This window comes from Zea mays, chromosome 4 (genome assembly GCF_902167145.1).
Source record: "Zea mays cultivar B73 chromosome 4, Zm-B73-REFERENCE-NAM-5.0, whole genome shotgun sequence".
Taxonomy (NCBI): domain Eukaryota; kingdom Viridiplantae; phylum Streptophyta; class Magnoliopsida; order Poales; family Poaceae; genus Zea; species Zea mays.
This window is the reverse complement of record NC_050099.1, coordinates 191707192-191715609: the sequence shown is the minus strand read 5'-3', so window position 1 is coordinate 191715609 and position 8418 is coordinate 191707192. Positions and strand designations below refer to the sequence as shown.

The 8418-nt window shown below is 43.8% G+C and overlaps 2 non-coding genes across 2 annotated transcripts; both read left to right on the top strand.

Moving 5' to 3' along the window:
- Window positions 1-2523: 2523 nt before the first annotated feature.
- On the top strand, window positions 2524-2597 carry TRNAV-CAC (transfer RNA valine (anticodon CAC)). The gene has a single exon. It is a non-coding gene; the product is annotated as a tRNA-Val (tRNA).
- Window positions 2598-3985: 1388 nt separating this feature from the next.
- Window positions 3986-4057, top strand: TRNAM-CAU (transfer RNA methionine (anticodon CAU)). Its single transcript has one exon. It is a non-coding gene; the product is annotated as a tRNA-Met (tRNA).
- Window positions 4058-8418: the final 4361 nt, after the last annotated feature.

Sequence of the window (8418 nt, the reverse complement as noted above, 5' to 3'; positions counted from 1 at the left end):
AACTGATCATACCCTCTCATGCGCTCTGATGATCCAGATCCTTGTCCAGCTTCCCTTGTCATGTCGTCAGGAAGAAGATGTTTTGGGCAGTCGCGTAGACGCTCTCCAAAAAGAGATGGGAATACTGAAGGGTCGCATGTTGCACGTCAAGGGACGGGCAGCAGCAGAAGGACAAGAGTCTCGCATGCAGCTGACGAAGAGAAAGGCAACACAACCACACCCGCTCGCCTTCGCCTGCCACGCCACGCCACGCCCGGCTCGGCCGGTGGCGGCAGCGGCGCGCGCGTGCGGCACGCCCTTGTCCGTTTCTTGACTTCTCAAGTTAGGTGGAATAATTTCCACCATATAAGTCAAACCAAAAGACCATTGAACTTCCAATATGATAATATTTGTATTCTCCACCATTACACACCATATAGTTTATTCAATAAATGGGTCAAGCCCATAAAAGATCCAACAGTTCTCACCCCAGGATTGGCCCGAGGAGGGGCGACAGCCGGCAAGTCGCCTTCGGTCGTCTCGCCTCTGCCATCCAGCGCGCCGTCTGCAAAGAACATGTCCTCATCAAATCCGCCGAGGTCGTCCCTCAAGAACGGATGTGGAGTCCGGCCCGACGCCATGCGTGCTCTCGGGCAGCGGCTGCGGCGGCTCCTGCTCCCGACGAGGCGGCAGCGACGACGCCGAGAACACGTGCTCGATCGGGTCGTCGGGGCAGCACAGCCTGGCGCCCGTCCCGTCGCAGTCCGGGATGTCCTGCAGCATGGAATCGTAGTCCTGGACGTCGCCGAGGACATCCGGTTGTTGCTTGCTCATGGTCATGGTCATGGCGTGGCTGGTTGCTTCTCAAGAAGCGGCGCACGAAGTATTTATTAGCACTGCACTGCATGGCTTAGGACAGGTGAGGATGGATCTACGACCATGACGTCAGAGGACGGCGTTGGGATCTATATATGGAGCCGTTGGTTAATTAGTTGGGCGCGCGGGATGGCGTATGTCCGTAACACTAACAGACATTATCCTTGACCATGTATATTGATTTATGTATGTTTATCTCTTTTAATTTTGGGATTTACATGTATACATTATCTGCTCCGATCCACACCTATCCTTGACCGTTTGTATTCAAGTAATAGCTAGCTAGTATTCACGGACGGCCCCAGTGTATATCTGCATCAGTAACATTAAAGAAGCTAGCTGCTATTTTCTCTTTTACGCTTGGTAAACAGAAACAGCCACCGTAGACCTCAGAATTGCTCGCCGGCGTTGAATTCCACTGCGGAATCGCACCACGCGTGGGCGGCAACACCAGCACCACCGGACTGGATTAAGTACACCCCCAGATGCTTTGCTCTAGCCTGCGCATCATCACGTGTTAGGTATTAGGCACGGAAGGGCCGGGTTGCACTTTTCCGGTGATCCCTCCACCGCGGTTGCGAGCGGCGGCGGCGCCGCTGTCGGCTACGAGAGATAGGAGAAAGGCCCGTGGTCGTTGATCCATTCACCAACGCCCTCGATTAGGTCTAGCCGATACCGGTTCGGCTAGAGATCCGGGCGCTTGATTTTAGATCCGGCGGCCAAGGCAGCGTACCCTTTCATAATCTAATCGAGACCGTAGATCAGAGATCCGTTGGCTCTGGATGAGCCTGTGTCATGTAGCCGAGGCCAGATTCTAAAAGAACCCCCCTAAGTATTTATTTACATATAAAATTACCCACAGTCAACCCAATTCAAAGAACATCGCGTATAAGTTCTGAACTTTACGATTTCCACCCTGACCTTTTTGGAAATAGTGGACGCAGTGCAATGAAACCCTAGAAATTTATAAATTAAATGATAGAAATTGATTCCTAGTATAAAAAACAATTCCAAAAACTTAGTAATTCCATAACTAATTTATTTTAACTCCGGTTTTAATGGATTTCGAACCTACGGTTTTATCTCGACCTGTAGGATATTATTAGGCAGATTGTTCTCGTATTTGGTGACTCCATTGCATTACATTGGCTGCCTGTTTCATGAAGCCCAAGTACAAAAGTCCAAGCGACTAAAGAAACCAATCCGGCCCTTAGCCTGTGGAAAGGAAAAAGAAAAGAAAAGAAAAGAGAAATGGTGGTCACTGCCTAGTCAATTGGGGAAGTAGAGTGAAATGGGCAAAAGAAGCTTATTGGGTGAGACAGGAAGTTCTCTCTGAATTAGTATGGCTCTTTGAATCAATGTCTCTGCTAGTGTTAATTGACGACCTTTATGCTGTTTCGTCTTTGGCGTTCTTCACTATACTAGTCGATACGAATGCATGAGCCAACAAGCCAATGTTTGCACTCACCTCGGATCTACTCTACCAATATCCCAATGGTCAGTATTCTGATTCAGTCTCGTGGGGTTACAGCCTTACAAGGGTTCAACCACGCATGCATGAAGTTTTCATTTTAATTTTTTTACAAAATGACATAAACCATACATAGATTGATATTGTTGTGAAACAACAGTGTTCAGTTAAATCTGAAAATACTAAGTAAACAAAATGTCTGGGTGGTGTAGTTGGTTATCACGTTAGTCTCACACACTAAAGGTCCCCAGTTCGAACCTGGGCTCAGACAATTATTTCTGTTTTTAAATTTTTTTTTGCATTATTTTCTTCTTCTGCTGGGCGAGAAAAAACTGACCCACTGCCACCTGTTTGCAAGAACTAGCTAGCTGTTCAATTCATCATGATTACACATATTGATTCACAAATGCATGAAGCAAAACGTGCTAGCTCTGAATTCAGTCCCACACGTGATTTATTTACACATCTATCTGTCTATCTATCTATCTACCTATCTAGGGAACACAAACTCTGATCCTATAATGCAGTATTAGAGGAGGTGTTCATGTCTACAGTTGTGTGCTACTTTGAGTTTGAGAGAACAGCCAACTATCAGAGGAGTTACGTCATGTGTTTGGTCAAATCACCAAACAGCAATACTTATAACAGTAATCTGAGGATATAGTCTATCATTATGGCGCAATATATAGTTTTCTGATTGGCTTCTCGGTCCAAGGACTCATTAATTAGTTTACTTCTCACTATTTCAGGGTGCATGGTAGTAATGATGATACTCTGCCAGCAGGCTACCATCAGAAACTAAACTTGGGCTTGGCAACTTCACGGTCTGAGCAGTGAAAGCGAACAAACAGAATCGTTGCTTCCGAAGTGGAGGTAATCTAGCTGAGGTTTTATCTTGTCAGTTTAGTTATATAACACTTGCTAATCTTAGTAAAAATAAACATCAAAGTGGCGCAGCGGAAGCGTCCCAGGATCGAAACTTGGCTTTGATATGTGTGTGTTCTGTGTTATTTTTTTTTCAAGTTTTGTTGTATGTGTCTTGACTCTCGATTCAAGATCCAAACATGGGTAGAGTGAAGAATCCTTTTTTTTCTTTCTTTTTGCTGGTGACCTAGTGCATCATGAATTATTCCTAGATTACTACTGTTTTATTTTTAAAAATGGTTTGCAAACAGAAACTCCTATGATGCAGCAGTACTAGAGGAGTCTTTAATATCTCTGCATCAAGTTAAATAATCTGTACAGTTCTGCTACTCTCAGAGAATAGCCAAATATTAGAGGAGGTGTTACTGCTACTTTCAGGGAACAGCCCATTGTTAGAGGAGTTACGCCGTGCGTTTGGTCAAATCACCAAAGAGAAGTAGTAACAATAGTATGAGGATATATCTCTACTTTTGATTATTGGCTTCTGGTCGGTTCAAGGAGATTAGTTTATTTTCCAGGATGCATGGTAATTAAACTGGAGCATAATGATGCTATTCTGCCAGCAGACTACCATAAAAAAAAACTTGGGCATGGAAATTTGGTTTGAACATTATGTATACTGAACCACCTGAGTATTAATTTCTTGCGCTCTCATGCTTGTTCTAATCTATTGATCCGCGGTTTTATCTTTTGTTAATGGTTATATCAAATGGACTAGTTAAAATAGACGCAAAAATCAAAGTGGCGCAGCGGAAGCGTGGTGGGCCCATAACCCACAGGTCCCAGGATCGAAACCTGGCTTTGATACATTTTTTTTATGTTTTTGTCAAGTTTTTTTAATCTGTTTCGGCTGTCGATCCCATATCCAAACATGCATGGGGTAGTATGGTGAAAAAAAAACTTTTTTTCTTGGTGACCTAGTGCATGATTTAATTTTTAGATTAGTACAGTACTGTTTTATTTTAATAAAAGTTGGTTTGCAGACCCAGACGGCCAGACTCCTCTACAATGCATCCGTTCATATGTCTGCTGCATCAAGTTACTACTACTACTACGACGGAACGAGCAGCAAGATGCCCGGATCCATCTATCAGCGGTACGTGTCGGATCGATAGGATCGCTATGCGTAGCACACTCGACGAAAGGATACCACAATTAGAGCTAATAGTAATAATTAAGCAGGGTATAGCTAGAGCTAATAGTAATAATTAAGCAGGGGCTCTAGGCCTCTAGCTACAGTATGTCTGACGACGACGTTGCTCTCATTTATATAAGCAAGCAAGGCCATCGCGTCACGCATCGGGTTACTGCTTGCCGTGATTCGTAGTGCCTGCCTCACTGCCTGCTCCGGCTTCTTTCTACTCTTATCTATGTTCCCCATGCTTCTCAAGCTCCTCATGCCCACTGCACCTCATGTGTCTGATATATATACAAAGCTGCTTTTATCATATATATAGGTGATGACGATCGATCTGTCGTCGTACGTGTCGATTATTCCAAGACAGTCAGAGGCTATGAGCAAAGCTCTTTTGGATCCTGTTGAGTGCTTGTTCCCCCCAAGTTCAGTTTAGATATATATATATGGCGTAGCCTGATGGAGACGCTTAACTGTTGATGATGAGCAAGCCCGATCTATTCTCTTATGAATTATGTTCTAGCTAAAATTAAATTAAAAAAACACAAATGTGACCCCAATAGGATTCGAACTTATAACACCTCAAGCAAATGTGCTCATAGCTACCACTACACTACATGTGTGTTTATGTCAATATCTGTTCCAGTAAAAATATCTATTACATCTCTCTCAAATTTAAATAAGAGCCTTGCATGCAATTTCTTTTGTTTGAATAATGTTTTCAACTTAAATTATTTTTTATATGTGTGACATTTATTCTCCGTAATATTTTTCTCATGGATCTGACTTGTGAGTCATTTTCATAAACCAACGCCGAAGATAAATTCATGTTTCTTACTTGGAAACCCCGAACAAACACCACTGGCAGGAGGCGCTCGCGTTGGCGTCGCTCATCGACGACGAGAAGAAGCTTGGCGACTGCCAGTTCGACCTCTGGAAGCAGTACTACGTGGTCGCATGCGTCGCTCTGTTCGGCAAGCTCCGGCGCAGCCGCCGCTTGGACGTGGCCAGAGCGTCTGCACCGCGCTGTCTATCTTCAAACAGGGGGACCTCATGGTCGTCGCCAACGCCGGAAGCTCAACATCCACCTGAAGCTCAACCTGCCGCGTAAGTCACTACTGATCGGCCATGAATTCTTGTGCGCTGGGATGACGGCCGTTGCTGACGTTGTGTGAGTGTCCTCAAACAAGATGTATGTAGAGAAGTAGCACATCTGGTGGTGCAACAGCTAGGTGTACTACCTCGCTGTTGAGCCCGGGGTGCACTTCGTTTTGCAGCCCAGCCAAGAGTCATCGGTACTCGCTATGTCGTGCGTGTTCGACGACTACTATATCAAGGATTATGACGTCATCTTGGCGCCAGAGGTGACACAAAGGAGGACCGACAACAATGATCACTCGCCATCGTCGGGGTAACTTTCGTGTCGGCCTGCCTTTAATTCTCTTCGCAAACACATACACTTGCCTTTTTTGTTTAAGCAAGCGTGTATGGTGGTGCGTACCTGATGACTGACAATGTACGAGAGAACTTCTACTGGCAGGTGTGACACGTGCTCTTCAATAATGAGACCATGCAAATCGTGGCATATATCGAAGTCTGCATGATACTGATGGTTGCAATGTAGTAGTGAAACAGCTAAATTAAAATAACAAAATTTATGTATGACTAGGATTACAAATAGATTATGAAACATTTTCTTATAACAATATAAAACACATTTTGTATATAAATTATTATGTTATTATATGTTTCCGTTATAACGCACGGGCACTCATCTATTATACATATATAAAAAGAAGGAAATATAGTACTGCACTACTAATAATCCTTTACCACACAGATGAATATACAAATAAAATAACCAATATTCTTTTAACCAACTTTAATTTGAGAAAATCGACCGACTATGGACAGCAGAACGCGCGCGTATATATGGCTGCCAAAAATAATAGAGCCAGTTGGAAACATGCCACTTAAATATTTCATCTATTAATGTAATGGGGTTGTTACACCACAAAAAAGCCATGAGAAACTAGATATGAAGCCACATACAACGTAGTGCTTGTACATAGTACCACTTCGCTAGGTATAGGAGGACGAGTGATCGATCGAGTTATAAAAAAGGGGTAAGCTCCTTTTCAACTCTAGGGAAGATTCTAGGGGCAGGCAGAGGGGGGCAATGTGCCCCCTAATTAGGGGATGGAAACAGATGTTTATTCGAATGTCAGATTTTTTGTCATATTTCTTCGATTGGGGACAAATAAGATATATAATTTATTATGTAAATTTATAGCCTTGTATTAAACAATGACCTTGTAAATATTTATAAAAACTAAACCTCAAATTTATCATATATATTCTCAAATAATAGATATAAAAATTTGAATACGGATCATACAGATTCAAATGTTTTTTTGCACCTTTTTAATTGTAGTGAGCAAATAATACATAAAAATCCATATAAAATTTTATCCTTATGTTTAATTATATGCTTGATAATATAAAAAGATTAGCATAAAATTTCAAGTATATCTATTTTAAAATATCCAATTTATTCTAAGAATTCAGATGTCTAGTTCCACCCCTACCCTTAATCCTCCCCAAATTTCATTGGATCTACTATTTTTTATCTAATGACCATGTAAATAATATAAAATACTTCCTAACAGCCACCCCAATCTGAGTTATCCCCCCAAAACTCAAATTGTTGCTTCGCCTCTATTCAATTCAGCTTTTTTCTGCCTTTTGACTAAAATAAAGTAAAATATTTGTTTTTATCAAATAAAAATAGGGATCACTGTGTAATTTAAGACTAAATTTATTTTTTATAAGTATTAAATATAAATGTGTGCGGTCGCAGGATATGCATTGGACTAGAGGGTGTTTGAATGTCCTAGAACTAATAGTTAATTGGTTAAAAAATATTAGTAAAATTAGCTAGCTAACAAATAACTACCTAACTATTAACTAATTTATCAAAAATAGTTAATAGTTGAATTATTAGTTATAGTGTTTGAATGTCTTAACTAATTTTAGCCACTAATCATTAGTTCTATTGGATTCAAACACCCTATGGTATAAATCTCTACTACTTATTAAGACTGCAATAGTAGTCTGCCTCTGACATGTTCTGCCATCTAGCCGTGTTCTGCCGTTCTGCCACTGGCACACACGCCTTCACGCAGCAAAATAAACATTACTTTATTATTTACAGGTCACAAGCCATTTTCCATCTCTATCTATGAGCAACATATGATACATACCTGCGCTTATAAGCTATGTTCCATCACTCTCAATGGCCGATGTGGCACTAATAAAATAAATGGCATACCAGTGCGCCTGTGGCAGCGGTTCGTGCGGCCCAATGATTTTCGTGTGGACCTGAGGCCCATCGTGTAGCCCACCGTGCGGCCGAGCGCGTTTTACATTTGACATAATCACCGTCGGCGGCTCCAGCCACTGCTTGCGGCCTCGCGCAGCCTCCTCCACTGCGACTCGGAGGCGATGCACAAGCTGGCGTAGATCCTCCTCCCGGGCCTCGCCGCCGTCTGCATGGACGGCACCACGGGGGACCCATTCCGTAGCCCGTCCGCGGTGGCCGTGGACCTCCGCAGGGAGACGAGTCGGAGGCGAACCAGGACGCGCCCGGGGCCGAGGTGCCCACCCCACACGATGCACCCCTCGCCGCCGCCGTGAATGCATCCGCACCGCACCCCCCGACATACCTCACTGTCACCCACCCCGCGTGATGTGCCCCTCATTCGATCTGTCGGCTTTGGTTGGGGCGGTCGGCGAAGCGCGCATCTGGACATGCATATGTGCAAAACCACCGCCGCCCCGGGGACGCCGTCGTGGTGCTCCACATGCGCACCACCGCCACGACCCGAAGAGAGAGGAGTTCACGCGAGATAGACGTCTGCAACCTCCCCTCCTCCTCAAGGGCAACAGACTTCACCAGCACCCCTTCCTCCATCGGCGCAGGTACAATCCCTGGCGAGAAGATGCATCTTAGCGAGATCGAGGGGATTGAGGG